The 16,128-nt window shown below is 40.1% G+C and overlaps 1 protein-coding gene across 1 annotated transcript in view; it reads right to left on the minus strand.

Moving 5' to 3' along the window:
- The window catches only part of ZNF532 (zinc finger protein 532), a 116,068-nt gene extending 100,450 nt beyond the window's left edge, over nt 1-15,618 (minus strand). Inside the window, exons 1-3 of the mRNA XM_044664533.1 lie at nt 15,408-15,618; nt 12,536-12,646; nt 320-388 (exon numbers count right to left, since the gene is read on the minus strand). The gene's annotated coding sequence lies outside the window, so the exon portion shown is untranslated. The remainder of the gene's footprint in view (nt 1-319; nt 389-12,535; nt 12,647-15,407) is intronic.
- Nucleotides 15,619-16,128: the final 510 nt, after the last annotated feature.

A 16,128-nucleotide genomic window follows, 5' to 3' on the forward strand; every position in this document is an offset into this window, starting at 1 on the left:
GATAAGTTTAATTTGCAGATTTCTAAATCAATATGCAGCCCACAGGGATTCATTTCTATATGGGTTGGACACTGCTGGTGTAAAACCAATATGTGAGCACGTCATGGATCTTAAAAAAGAAATCATTATTCACTTATTGGCAATGACATTGAACAGATTCCTGGGAAAGATAGATAACAATTATTCTGCCTAGGGGCCCAAACTCAAACCAATAAGTGGAAGTCACAGTAATGAAGATTTTGGCTCCACTTAAGTAAAACCTTAACATTTAAAACTGCCCACAAATTGAATGGGATGCATTAGAAAATCATGAATTTACCATCACTAGAGGTCTTCAAGCGGAGGCTGGATGACTAACCATTTGTTGGGTATGTTGTAGATAGTATTCCTGCATGGGAAAGGGATTGGAACAGAAATAACAATGATTATAATAGTCCTCTACTTATGTTGCTGGATTATCAGTTCCCTGCCAAGTCTGATACTAGGATTCTATGAGATACTTAACACATAGCCTTTCAGGATCTATTGCAGAATCAACACCTACATGCAACATTTAACAAGCAAATAAGATATGTAATATAATCCTAGGGTAACTTAGAGATTCTATGGTCTGAAAGGAATGAAGCTACAAACATGATAAATTCTTTGTTGAAAAGAGGTATTCTAAGCAACTGCAGTCCTTTAGAATGCCTAACCAGCAGCAGCAAGGTCATGATGAGCACATTTGGTAAGGAAATGTTATAAGAGCTCTTGAAGATTATAGGGTGATAAATTTAGAGCCTTAAAAAGGATCTGAGATACCTCATCTAGTCCTATCTTTCATGAAGTTAAGTGACTTATTTAAGGTCACACTAAGTAAGGGACAGTCAGGATTCGAACCCAAATTCTCTGACTCCAAATGCACCCTTTTTTCTACTATGCAGTCAGCAAATAGAATGACTATTTGACTAAAGATGTAAAAAGCTAAAACCCAAATACTATTCATTCCAACTATATTATAACATTTTATTAAATTGTCCAAGAGATTAGCACCACCAAAGAAAATTATTGGCCCTTCAAATATTTAGCTGAAACTCTTTTCACAAGATATTATGCCAGTCATACCCAAGTGTACATTAACTGATATCTTCATGCTAACCAGTAACAAGACATATATATGTGTGTGTGTGTGTGTGTGTATGTATATGTATATGTATATATATGTAAAAGCTAAAATGTTTGGTTAAGTTCATGAAGTACTTATTTCACAATAGCCCTGTGAAGTAGGTAGTACGTTATTATCCCCATTTTATGGATAAGGAAACTGAGCATCAAAGTAGTTGAATGACTTGCCCAATGTTATAAAATTGGTAAATACCAGAGTCGTAAATCTAAATCCCCTGTTACCAAGTCCAGTGTTTTTTCCTCTAAATTAGAATTTGGCTCATCTGATCAGAAAATGGTGGCAAGGAGGTCAAGGAAAAAGTTTACTCTCCACATCAGCAAGGAAGGGTTCAGGATCTACTCCTAGACTATACCTTTAACGAATCTATTACAAAAATGGTTACTATTTATCAATTGAAGGTTGCCAATTGCTTTATACAAGTTCTCTTTTCAGCCTACCAACAACCCTGTTATTTTAATAGACAAGAAAATTGAAGATAAGTGACTAAACTGAGGTTAATGACTGGCTCAGCATCACACAGACAATATCTGAGGCAAAATTTGAACTCAGATCTTCCTGATTCCAATAATCTGTCCACCACATCAAGATAGTCACCTAAAAACCAGGTGTAACTGATCATATGGCAAATTGGTGAAGGACTATGATTCTATCACTACAAAACATAACTTTAATCTAATAGCACCCAAAACTAACAAATACCTCGCCACTAGCACACAAAAAAGTTACAGTAATGGAGGTAGTTCTCAGTCCTAGACAGCAAAACTGTTATTGGAAAAAGTGATAGTCAATCAATGTTGTTATATGTATTTATATCTTCATCCTTCCATTCACTAGTTATAAAATTTGTGCAAATTACTTAGCCTCTCAAGATGTTTCCCTATTTCTAAAAATGGGACTAGTAATATGTGGATTAAATGCAATAAAAGATATAAAAGCCCTTCTTTAGTTGTAAAGTGTGCTAGAAAAAGAAACTGTTATTTATACATTGTCCTAGTGAGCAATCCTTACTTTTCACCTTTTTTTTAGCAACTGAGTCCTTCAATGCTGCCCTAAAATAAAGACTTACTTAACTTCCTTCCTTGACTCATTCATTTGAAGAATTGTAGTATCTCAAAAAAAGATATATATCCTATAAGGATTCCACCATAAAGCTTCATAAAGCAATTTTCAGAAATGCTTAAAACAGGAACATCTTTACATATTAATGAAATTAGTCAGCCCTTGTTTTTTGGCAACAGTCATGTATATGCCCAATTTTTATTGTATTGACCCCATTTCCTTCAGTAGACTATAATATCCTAGAGGGCAGGGTCTCATTTCTACTGTAATTTTGTCATGTGTTTATGTTTAATGTCTACCTCTCACCTTTTTACCTGTCAGATGTTAGTACTTCCCCAAATCCATATTTTTTTAGTAGCAGACAGGTGCTCCCTGACCCCATAATGATGAGGTATGTTGAAACTATTTCTTGCTTGGCACATATAAAAGCTGTGGGTGTAAGGTAGTGAGTGACTTCGGTTATCAGAACTCTTCTTGCCAATACTGGTTTGAATTTGGTTTCCTGCTTGCCCTGCTCTAACCTTTCATCTCTTATTTCCTATCCTTGGGGTTTTCCATATTGCTTTGTGTCTATCTTGGTGTTTTACTATATCCTTTAGCATTGCACAACTTTAATCCTGTCCTTCTGTATCCTCTTGATTTGTCTGATTTCTGACTTGTTTCTCAATCCACTCCCAGCTATTTATGGACATCCTGACTTTAACCTACTACCAGCGCTGATCCTCAGCCTTACTCTGCTACTGTTTCCTGAATTCGTCCCAACTCTACACTTCTTCCTTGACCACTTCCTGAGGGTCTAGCTTATTTAAGCATTTAAGCTAACTGCCAATCTCAGTTTCTCTGACACTTAATAGCTATGTGATCCAAGCAAATTACATAAAATTCTGAGCTTCAGTTTTCTCATCAGTAAAATGGAGGATTTAGACTAGATGGCACCTAATGTCCCTTCTACCTCAAAATCTAGGGTCCTATAACCCAATAAATCTGAGCTTGCTCCCCGGTTTACTGCTGATTTTATTGAACTATGTCACAGTTAAGAAAGGGCAACCTGGCATCTGATGATGAGGTAGTTTGTTCTGAGCACTGGCCAAGAAAACAGCAGTTTGCATGTTGACTCAAGATCAGACCATCCCTATGACAACCACTAAGTTACAACAGGTGGCTCCAGCCCAAACATCCCCTGGATCTAATCTCTGTATTGAATTTACCTTTTGATTCTGTCAACGCCAGGACTTCAGGCAGCAAATGGTTGAAGATGTGGGGTAAAGAGCCAAGACTTGGGAGAAATAGAGTAAGGGCAGGGGTGTAGGAAGCAGAAATGACCCAGAGAATGCCTAGCAACCAGTGTTCAAGCCAGAAAAAGGCATCTAGAATCAAGTTAGGGGCATACGTCAGTACCAAAGGTCAGAGACAGACGGTAGATTAATCAATCCACATTTATTAAGCACCTGCTAAGTGTTAAGTGCCAGGCACTGTGCCTGGGGGATATAAGAAGGCAAAAGATATTCCCAAATTGATAAATGGACAAGGGATGTGAATAGGCAATTTTCAGATAAAGAAATCAAAAGTATCAATAAGCACATGAGAAAGTGTTCTAAATCTCTAATAATTAGAGAAATGCAAATCAAAACAACGCTGAGGTATCACCTCACACCTAGCAGATTGGCTAAAATGATAGAAGGGGAGAGTAATGAATGTTGGAGGGGATGTGGCAAAATTGGGACATCAATGCATTGCTGGTGGAGTTGTGAATTGATCCAACCATTCTGGATGGCAATTTGGAACTATGCCCAAAGAGTGATAAAAGACTGCCTGCCCTTCAATCCAGCCATAGCATTGCTGGGTTTGTACCCCAAAGAGATCATAGATAAACAGACTTGTATGAAAATATTTATAGCCGTGCTTTTTGTGGTGGCAAAAAACTGGAAAATGAGGGTATGTCCTTCAATTGGGGAATGGCTAAACAAATTGTGGTATATGTTGGTGATGGAATACTATTGTGCTCAAAGGAATAATAAACTGGAGGAATTCCATGTGAACTGGAAAGACCTCCAGGAATTGATGCAGAGTGAAAGGAGTAGAACCAGAAGAACATTGTACACAGAGACTGATACACTGCAGTACAATCGAATGTAATGGACTTCTGTACTGGCAGCAATGCAATGACCCAGGACGATTGTGAGAGATTTATGAAAAAGAACGCTACCCACATTCAGAGGAAGTACTACAGGAGAGGAAACACAGAAGAAAAATAACTGCTTGAACACATGGGTTGATGCAGGCATGGTTGGGGATGTAGACACTAAACAACCACACACCAATGCAACTATCAATAATATGTAAATAAGTCCTGATTGATCACACATGTTAAAACCAATGGAAATGCGCATTAGATATGGGGGGGGCTGAAGGGGGTGAAGGGGAAAGTAAAAACAAGAATCATGTAACTATGGAAAATTTTTCTAAAAAAATTAAATATTAAAAAAAATAGAAAGCAAAAGATAGTCCTAGCCCTTAAGGAGTTTAAAATCTAACTAGGGAGTTGACATGCAAACAAATGTCTACAGAACAAGCTATATAAAAGATAAATAGTAAGTAATTAGCAGAGGAAAAGCACTAGAATTAAGAGAAGTTGGGGTAGTATTCCAGTAAATGAAGGAATTTTAGTCTGAATTTAATGGAAGAGAGGGAGATCAGTAGGGAGAAGTGAAGAAGGATATTCAGAGGCTTAAAAGACCTCACATGATATATTTTGTTCCTGTTTAAGGTGCTTATCAAATATTACTACGCATTACTGTTCTCAATGTTTGTCTTGCCTCGATACTGTATTTTTAAGTTTCCTTAAGGCAGGAACTACAACTTACATAAATTTTTATAAGTTCACTCATATCTACCACATCATACTATCAGTAGTAATGGCTTAACAAATCTTAATTTTAATTTGGCAGATTATGAAAGGCCAGAAGAGGTGACAGACCTGGAATCCAGTCAGAGAACCTGGTCCAGGATCCCAGGAATGGAAATTAGCCTACAAGAGCTTAGAAGACTGGAATCAGATGCAGTATGAATAACAGGAGTGGGAACCCAGGGTAGTAATCTAGATTATAAGCACTAGCAGTAATCTCATATTGAGTAAGCTTCCTGGTTCAGATCCTGATTGTGTCAGGGACCAACCTTAGGTCCTCTGGCAAAGAATAGTTCATCTAAAATACTTAGCACTTGTGGTGCATGTTGGTGATGGAATACTACTGTGCTGTAAGAAATGATAAGCGAGATGATTTCAGAAAAAGCTGGAAAGCCCTATAGGAACTGATGCAAAGCAAAATGTGCAGAACCGAGAGAACATTGTACACAGTAACAACAGTATTGTGAAGTGAGCAATGCAACGATCTGGGGCAATTCCTGAAATGCAGGGAATGCAATCTGCCTCCAGAGAAAGAGCTGTTGGAGTCAGATGGATGAAGAATGTACTATCTTTCACATCAATGTATTTATGAAAAAAAATGTATTAATGGTTTTATTTGGGTTTCTGGTTATATATGAGCATGCTCTTGCAGCAATGATCAATGTGGAAGTGTGTTTTGCATGTAATAAAAATTAAATTTAAATTTAAAAAAAGTACTTGGCACATGAACTGAGGGAAACAACAGATCTGGCACATGTAGGATGTAAAATTTTACATCTATGCATTTTTCCAATAGAACCTAGATCAACAGTTCCCAGTGGTATTGCCCAATATAACAGAATAATCCAGTAAAACAAGATTTACCAAATCCTGAGGAATTTTTGTTCAAATGCTATATCACTCTATAAGGCCACACTTTCTGGAGTTAGAAAACCAGAAAGACTCAGGCTCAAATCCCACTTTACCCAGTTACTTGCTGTGTCATTTTGAACTAGCCACTTAATCATCCTAAGCCTCAGTTTCCTTATCTGTAAAGTAAAGTTGGACCTCTAGGGTCCCTTCTACCTCTAAATCTATTAAGTCTATGTTAAATCACTGAGTAGGCTTCTTTGATCAGAACTAGTTCCTCATTCCCAGTTCCCTAATCCCCACAAGACGTGGTGGTCTTCATTAGAGGAAGTAGGTCTAATCTCACATACTCTACTTTCTACATCTGATGTAGAGTCATCCCCATCTACATCTCCAATCTGTTCTTATTCTCTGGTTGTCCATCTTCCTCTAGTTCAAGAAAAGAGAGAAAGAAAGAGAGAGAGAGAGAGAGAGAGAGAGAGAGAGAGAGAGAGAGAGAGAGAGCCAGCCTTCCTTCTCCCACCCCATCAGGAAGATTTTTTAAAAAAAGGAATAAATTCTATGTGGAATCTCAATCCCACTGTGCCCTGTTTGGGGAAGAAAAATTATCTTTGGTCATTCCATGATACCCAGAGTATTGACAGTTTTGTGAAAAAATTGGAAAAAAGGGCTTGGCAATTATATAAAAAAAAACAATGTCCTATCTTCTAATCTTCTATGTACCACTCCCCAAATGAGTAAGAATTATAACATCCAAATCATGAATGAGAAAAATTAGATACTTGTTTATTTAATTGCCCACACATACACACCATTTTTTGTTAAGACCTATGATTTCACTAGTGCAGGGTGCTCCCAGAGAGGAAACTTCCCCTACCAACACAGTTCAGCAAATATTCTGCAAATTAATAGCCTTTGAGAGTTCCCTAGAATACTCTCAAAATGATTGAGAAATGGAATTTGAACCCAGGTCTCACTGATTCCAAGGCTGGCTTTCCATCCATACACTCCCTCTTATTGTCTTATATAGAGAAATTTAATATTTCTATTGGATCAGTTAAAGCAAAGAAACTCTTCTTTAATGCCTTAAGTCAACACAAATTTTCCTATGGAACAACCAGCCAGACAATATGAATAACAGACAGGTTTAAATTTTTCCTGAATCCAAATCCAAGTGGATGAACACATCTACAGAATTCAGACTTCAGCTCTCTGACTGCAAAGTAAAGCCAAAAAAGAAACATGCCCCCTCTGCTCCCAAATTTCATTCGCTTTAGATTCAGTCCCTGTAACTAAAACCCTCCAAAGATAAAACACTTAATTAATGAATATCAGTAAGATTCATTCTGAGTTTATTCCTACATGCTTCTCCCTATCCCATCCACAATTAGTTTGAAAATAGAGTAGGAAAAGTGGAACCCACCACAATGTAAGAAAAGCAGGGAACCAGTTATACCCCTAAAACCTAGAGCAAAGAGTCATTACTATCTTTCATGGGGACTCCAGCAAATGAAGATTAATTTAACACCTGTTTGGCTCTATGAAGTAACATGCATATTTCTGTACTTTCAATAATACAAAGGAAGTAGAAGAATTTATATCCCAAATCCTGGCTGTCCTGGAGAAAAAAGTTAATGATAATTTAGTCTATTGAAAGGCAAACTGAAAAGAGATGACTATTGAATCTCCTTCTCAGTGTCCCAACTACCCAGATATAATTATAGTAGTAGAGGGACCTAATTTTTAAGGCTAGACACAATCATACATTTAATCCTTGCTTTCTACATAAAATCTTTAAATTTGATGAATGGGATGGAGAGAGAGTGTGTGTGTGTGAATGTATGTATGTGCATAAAATTCAGGATGTTTTATTTTGATTTTTCAGTTATCCTAATCTACAGTTCACTAAGGATTATAAAACTGAATAAGAGTATAAGGAATCTGGGTTTGATTATAGTACAATGAAATCAAGACTAGAGCTATGTTCTGAATGAACATGCATAAAAAAGCAGCCTATCAATTGTTCCAGAAGACCAGGTCTTAAATTGCCCTGGTGCTACATAGGAATTTGGAGAAGACAGTCACTTGTAGCATTTGCAACTAATCCAATTGGCTCATCTTCCTTGAAAAGATAATAGGAATCTCTGGAATCATATTTGGTATTGGATACTTCCTGGAGACTGGAATATATGACACTTTAATAGTTTTGCTACACTCTCTATCAGAGCTTGATTTTGAGAAATATTAAGAATTTTGTTGTTCAGTCATTTTTCAGGCATATTTGAATCTTTGTGACCTCATTTAAGGTTTTCTTGGCAAAGATACTGAAGTAATTTGAAATTTCCTTCTCCAGCTCATTTTACAGGTGAGGAAACTGAGGCAACAAGTTAAGTGACTTGTCCAGGGTCACACATCTAGTGTCTGGGACTAAATTTGAACTCAGGAGGTGTCTTTCTGACTCCAGGCCAGGGATTCTATCCAGTTGGTCAAACAGACTCCTCAAAATGCCTGGAATATTTGGTACCAAAATATTACTGACAACTTTACCTGACTAAACAAAATTGTATGTGGCTTACTGGATGAAATAGATTTCATATCTGTCAAGGTCACCTTAGGCATCTATGTTGTTAGTGGATATAAAGATCTGTAAATTTTCAAATGCTATATATCGACAGAAACAAATCAGGCTTGTGATCATTATTATTAATGTCAATAACAAAGTTATTTCTCAGTTCAGTTGCCAATTGCAAGCTACAGTCTTCGGGCTAGACCTATCAACTAATTAACACTCATTCATTCTCTCTCTCTCTCTCTCTCTCTCTCTAATCTGGTCAGACATGACTCCTTCCCCTAGAGGAAGGGCAGGGCAAAAATGATTTAACTGAAAGAGATGGAATGATTGACAAATTCATAGGTGTGACGACTAAGCACCAAAAGAATTGTGTCAAAAGTCTGTGGGCATCCGTCTTGCTTAATTATTCCTGGCATATTCAAAGTTTCCTAAGGGACCCTAGATTGGTGTTTCTGTAAAAGGTTCCACCTCCCTTTGTTTACTTCTGACAGGAAGGCCCAATATTTGGGGGCCACTTCATTAGCCTACCTGCAATCTATGAAGAGAACTCTTGGGTGGAACTCATGTACACTATGACAAGTCCCTGAATCATGATAGAAGGGACTCAAATGGGCATGTCACATAGGTCAGCACCTATCCTTACAATATTCTTTGAGATCAACAAATTATAACTAGGTTAAATTCCCTTATGCATGACATACATGAAGAGTGTGCCTCTCCTACAAATACAGAATCTAACTGCTTTCTATATAAACCTAGAATTTGGGACTAGCTTTTAGTTAGATGTAACTACTGTTTTTTAATATTTTAATGAAGCTTAAGATGGTTATAAAAATTAAATTTCTGGAAATATAGCTGTAAAGAATAAAAAATTTTAGTACTTTGATTTTTTTTGTTTCCACTTTTATCTAATTTAGATTAGTTCTGGGTTATGAAGCATGTCATCCCATTAGACAATTCTCCATTATCACTTCATCTCACATTTTGATATCCATTCATAAAACTTTTGTTATGCCATATGACATCAGAAGTCTAAAATGTAATTTATAAGGTTTGTCTTTTTTCAGTTGATAGGGGTAGCTGTTTCTTTTATCATTCAAAGATGTTATCCCTTAATTCATGAAAAACATAATTATCTAAAATATTAACACAAAGAAGAAAATTCATTAGGAGAGTTGTAGTTACAGGGAGTCAAAAGTAGTAAATCAGTATTATTTTAAATGCCCTCTTTTCCTTTTATTGGCCAAGTTTGGACATTCTACGTCAGGGCAACCTAGCCATCTAACTCTGGCTAAATAGAGTTCTACCAAATACCATTCAAAGGATATGGGAAGGTTATTTGAAACCAACTAGAGATATTCTATACCCCAGAGGAAAGCTCAAGAAAGTACTCTAAGGGAAGCAAAAAAAAAAAATTGCAAGCTGCAAAATTTTAACTTACATACAACTCAAATAACCTAGCCAACAGGTAATAAAGAAAAAAACCTGTTAAATGATAATGTCTCTCTCTTCCTCCTCTAATATCCTTTTGAAAAGCTATTCCACCCCCCCAAAAAAGTAAAATAGGAAAAAAACATAGGGGAAAAGAGCCTATCTTTCTCAATAAATCAGATGCCATTAATTTTTTTAAGTCAATAATTTAATACACACCAAAACAAATTTTTTCCAAATAGAAGATTAAAAAGTATGGGTTCAAAACTCCAATTTTACTTTCTTTTCAGTTTACCTTCTGTAGCCAAATAAACACATTCTTTCTCCAAAATGGATTATAATTCATGCTCAGAAATACTTCAGTACAGCTGCAGGCAATCTCAACGAGAGCTTTCTATGTGAGGTAGGGCAGGGCCTGCCGGCGTGTACAACTAGCTACCATCAAAGCAAAGGCCCCGAAATGTCTATGTCAACATTTTGCCCCTTTCCCAAGACTCAACATGCTAACGCATAATCGACCTGGTTTGTATTCACATTTCCAACTTCAGCTACCTCTCAAATGGGACCTGAAACTTGCTAAATTGTTGTGCCTCTGTGTAAGTCCAAATACTGGAGACAAACCTCAATCCAAGATGAGCTCATGATTACTGATGCAGAGAACCAGCCCTCCAACGTTAACAGCATTTTCAGCTGGAAATACTGGCCTACATACAAAAACCAAATGCTATTTTCCAGAAGATTTATGAAAACATAAAGCTAAAACCACCAACAGGACTTCAAACCAGAATGCTATTTAAGTATATTCTATGCGTGCAATTCCCAAAAGGCATTTTTAACATCTTAGGGGAAAAAAAAATCTGCCACTCATCAGAGGTTTGTCTTTCAAATTTAAATAAAAAAGAAACTCACTTTAAGGGAATGATTTTAGTGACCACAATTTTAAATCAGCTTATTGTTCTAAAATTAAGAGTGATTATGTTTAGTCATATGAATTTTGGTTGGCAGTTTAGGATAGAAAACGCAATAAATATGAAACGTGGATTTGAGACTGCTTTGCAAGCATAATTCTCTTATGGTGAAATACAGAATCTCTGGCACTCAGAAATGATGCTGAATTTGAAAAATAATTTTAGCAACATCTGTAAAGGAATTTTACTCCATTATTTTACTAGTTTAGCAAATCTTAAGAGAATATCTATACAAAACATTGCACAAAGTATTTTTTTTACCTACAGAGAGCAATCTTCTCTTCCTTTTGTTATGCTTCATTGAAATACCTTAGGTTCTGAAGTCACAGTAAAATTTTAATTAACAACAAAAAAAAACACCCTTCTATACTTGCCACCCATTTCAATGCAGCTATGCTGCGTACAACTACCATAACTTAACTTAATTTTAAAATGCTCAGTGTTTCTGAGATTGTCTGCTCTTTTTGAACAGACAGAAGAGCAAAATAAGCACTTCACCCTAGTCACAAAAATTCATTTTCAGTCATTCCTTCTATTGCTCACCCTATGATTATAGTTTTACTAAGCTCCAACAAGCAAGACTGGTTATATTTGTTAACATCATTTTGGATAAGAGTCTAGAGTTGCTGATTTCCTGTTTTAGGAAGTTACAGTCCTTTCGCAAGGATCCCCAAGGCAAAATGTTTAGTGTTCCTGTGTAAGCTTTAACAGCCTTTGTTCTTCACTTTGCTACATTCATTACTGCTTTCTTCTCTCTTCTCTTTCTCTAAAGTCTTTACTTTTCCATGATAAATTTAAATGCCAACTCAAATCTAAGAATATACTTTTAAGATATTTAAGACTTTCCATTATCCATGATTGTGACATTATGGGTAGGAAATAGGCATCCTTTGGCAGAGGATGCCAGCCTGTCCAGGGTTCTTCTGATATTTCATTATTATTCCATGTTAAAATGTACCCTACAGATAATCCACTAGAACATTCACCTTCCAAGCTATCCCCTCTACACTAACCTTTCCCCCCAACACACCCATCATCATCATCAAAATCACTAAAACATCCCTCTATTTGGTCCCAAATGAATCCCTTTCAGGATGAGACAATGCTGCAAAGTAAAATAAAGCTGGTCAGTTGCATGAAGAAAACATAGATCTAAATCCAAAGCCTCTAAATTCTAAAATGATAACCAGGTGGCCTCCCTCTGATGAGGCAGTTACCTTTTATGTAACCACAAGGAAAATGCTACATGGTTAGGACCATAGTGCAATACAAAACATTGCATTTTCCCCACAAGGCCCATGGTTTCTTACCAGTATTTGCACTTGGCACTTATCAAGGCCTATTTCTTGAAACGGAACGAGATGCCTATGCACATGCTATTCAAAATGAAGCCATCCTACATTAGTTCTGATAACAATGTCATCATAAAGTCAATCTAATCCCATTAAACTTGGATAAGAGAGAAGTATTTCTTGTAGAGTCAAACTACAGTTTCTTCACCAGTGTACCAATCAGTTGTCAGAGTTAATCTGTGTATGCATGTGTCTTCAAATTATTATATTCATGCTCAAAATATCATATCTCACCTTTTGAACCTTGAACTTTTGAAAAGACTGATCAATGTTCAGTTATTGTCACACAGATGCATTATACCTCTGCAAATATGAAAGGGTTAAAAGCAGCCCCAGTCAATAGGCCTACAAGAAAAAAAAAAAAAAAAGACAGTATGTATGCCTCACAGCATCACTGCAATGCATTTATGCTCATTCCTAGAACAATATTGTTACCTTTCGGCCTTCACAAAAGTCAGATGTACCCCCACCCCCACATATCCACACACACACACACACACACACACACACACACACACACACACACACACACACACACACACACCCCCTTTAATAACATCTAAGATGAAAAGCACAAGACTCCTGCAAAAGAAAACAGCATGCAAAGCAGCATTCTCCAAGTCACAAATAAAACTACAATTACAAAGCCATCAGTTCATTTTGGTTTGGTTTGGTTAAAAAAAGAGAAAGAGAAAGAGACTGCAAAAACCAAGTGTCCCCACCCTAGCAAAGCACATTTTTTTTTTCTTTAATAAGGGTCATAAATCTCAGCTCCTTGTCCATCCCTTAAGCAAAAGAAAAAGGCAGGAAAAGACCAAGTAACCTCAGATCCTGCAAACCTGTCCAATCTTTTTTTCTTCCTCTTCCCTATCCAGAATCTTTTAGGACTACATTAGACACATACCAGTGCTGTGTGGTGTCTAAAGTGTGCATTCACATACTGTGTTGGGATGGTACCTTCCTGCAAGCTCCTCTGCTTTTGGCTGCCATGAAGGGAGGAAGCTGCTATCCCACTGTAGTAGCTCAGTGACTGCATTGTGTTCAGGAGCTGATCTGCCTCAAACCAGTTTCAGCCGGTTCTGGTCACCCTACATAAAAAAGCTATGGCAACCCTCGCTGAGTTGCCAACAAGTCCCTGAAAATCAACAGCGCAGGGGGGATCTCGCTAGGGGTTGCTTTTCCTTTTTGGTCCTGGTGAGGAGGGGGAAGTCCTCGTGTATCCCCCCCCCCCAACACACATGCACAGACCCTGGAAATGCTCACCTCTGCAGCTCCCCTAAAGCCTCTCAGGGCCCCATTCCCCCCTCCCTTCTACCCGAAGCTCCCAGCACATCCATTTCCCCCTCCTTCCTTTCCCCACTTACCTCCCACAACCTGGCTCAGATCTTTGTGTGTGTGTGTGTGTGTGTGTGTGTGTGTGTGTGTGTGTGTCTGTGTGTGTCTGGTTTGGGAGCTAACAAAGAGCCCCCCAATAAAGAAAAATCTAGAGCTCTGTCCTCACTCAGGATGCGTTTGCTGCACACGACGGCCTTCAACCCCACAGCAGAGAGCTGCGGGCTTGTTGACCAGGTTCTTCTCTGCCTGACACCCCGACTCCACTCCACCCCACCTCCCTGGCTGCCCTCCCCTCTCTCCCAACACTGCCACCACCACCAGCACCACTACCACCACCACATGCCCCACGCCCGCCCACCCGGCCAGACGGCCACCCCCCTCCCCCCTCTCCTCTGGCTCCAACCTTCTCCTCTTCTTTCAAGCACCTGGGGAGAAAAAAAGTCCAAATCCCTTCACCCCAGGGAAGAAAGCTGGGGATGTCCATAAGGAGAAGGAAGGATGAAGGGGAAGAAGGGGAGGAGTGGGGGGACAGAGGCCCCTTTAAAATAAACAGTGTAGAGACAGTGCTGGGGGAGGGGAGGAGGAGAAGGAGTGCCCCACTGCTCACGTGGCCCCCTCTCAGAAGCCGTGGGGCCTAGCTCCAGCGGCTCCCTTTTGCAACCCCCCACGAAAGTGGCAGCAAAAGGAAGAGAAGCTCTCCCCAGAGAAAGGGTTGGAGAGGCCAATGCAGTCAGGCCAAGGGGACTAGAATCCCCCACTGCCACCCCACCCCTGCCGTGGAAGCAGCAGCCAGAGGCAGATGCAAACGCGACCTACCTACCCCCCTTCTTCTACCACCACCACCACCCATTCCAGTCTTCTACCCAGCGCCCCCCTCTCCTGGTTCCTTCCTGCCCTCCGACCCTCACCTTTCCAACCACCCACACCCACATATACACACTCACACACAGAGGCGCACACCCACCCCCTTCCCGGTGTTGGCCTTTGCAGCGGTCAAGCCCGGGTGTCTGGGCCGCGGCTCTGATGACCTTTGTTTAGCGCGGCGCCGCCGGCTGCTGCTGTAGCTGTCGTGGCTGCTGCTGCTGCTGCTGCTACGGCGGCGGCAGCGGCGGCGGCTGCTTCCATATTACGGGCGTGTCATCTGCATTCCCGCTGCCTGGGTCTGTGTGTGTGTGTTGGGGCGGCCTCGCCGCCGCCGCTGTTGCTGCTGCTGCTGCTGCTGCTGCTGTTGCTGCTGCTGCTGCTGCTATTACTACCACCACTGGCTGCGCCGCAGCTTCAGCTCCCCGGGCAGCTGCAACAGGAGCAACCACAGCAGTAGGGGCGCCCGGGCCGGGCCCCACCGCAAGATACCCCGGGGCCTGGAAAGTCTGAAGCCCCGGGCCGAGCAGGCGGGCAGGCGGGCGCCGGCGCTCGGGTCCCCGCCGCGCGCGGCCCTGTGCCTCTCTCCCGGGGAGCCGCGCGCGACGACCCAGGGCAGCTTGGCAGAGTAGGCCGCGCGCGGCGCCGCCAGCCCGGGGCTGAGCAGAAGCTGCGGCCTAGGGAGGGAGGGGAGGGTGCCGCCGTGGCCCCAGCTCGCCCAGGCACGGCCGGAGAGCCGAGCGAACAAAAGAGAGGAAAGGGAGAAGGGGGAGGAGGGGAGGGGGGGCTGGGAATGGGGGAAGGGAAGATTGGGGAGGGGGGGTGTTGGTTAGAGAGAAAGGCATGCAATATGCTATTATTCTTATAACTAGCTTAGATTATTACGAATTTTAAAATAAGTCTGACAGACCTGCCAAGTCTCACCCATATGGGGCTGCTGGATTTTAACTCTCGCCCTGGTGATGGTGGTGGTGGTGAGAAGGATGGAGAGAGGATTTTTTTTTTTTTTTTTTTTTTTTGTCCAACGTGTATTTCAATCAGACATTTTAGGATCTGAGTCAGTCCTTTAAACGGCCGCAAGCCGCAGCTACTGGAGAGCAAGGCCTTGCTAAAGATGGCTGGAAAATATCGAGAGGCTGAGAGGGTGGAGGGGGTTGGGAATCTTAAGAAAAAAAAAGGGGGAGTGGTGGCTCTGTTAGCCTTATAATGGAGGCAAATAAAAAAGGGGGAGGGGGAAATCTTAGGAGAAATTAATTTTTTAAGCTTCTCCCATGAGGATGAAGAAGGGGCCTTTTATTTCTAGGTCCAATTTGAAGCTCTTTTCTCTTTAAAACGATCCACAAAAGGAGTGAAGACACTCCAGTGGGGAGAATGAGTTAAAAACTACACATTTTGCTATATGGGGGGAAAGAAAAAGGAACTGGGACTTGATTAGACTATGCCATTTTCCTCTTCCCGTAGCGATTTTTAGAAGTGGAGAGAATGGCATTGAAAATCTCAGAGAGAAGGGAAAACAAAATGCAAAAATTACAAGTTTTTTAATTATAGAAACAAGTTTGTTTACAAATATAACATATATGGTATTTTTTAAGAAAAAACATGCAATAGTCAAGCAAACACACACACACACA

This window comes from Gracilinanus agilis, chromosome 1 (assembly GCF_016433145.1).
Source record: "Gracilinanus agilis isolate LMUSP501 chromosome 1, AgileGrace, whole genome shotgun sequence".
Taxonomy (NCBI): Eukaryota; Metazoa; Chordata; class Mammalia; order Didelphimorphia; family Didelphidae; genus Gracilinanus; species Gracilinanus agilis.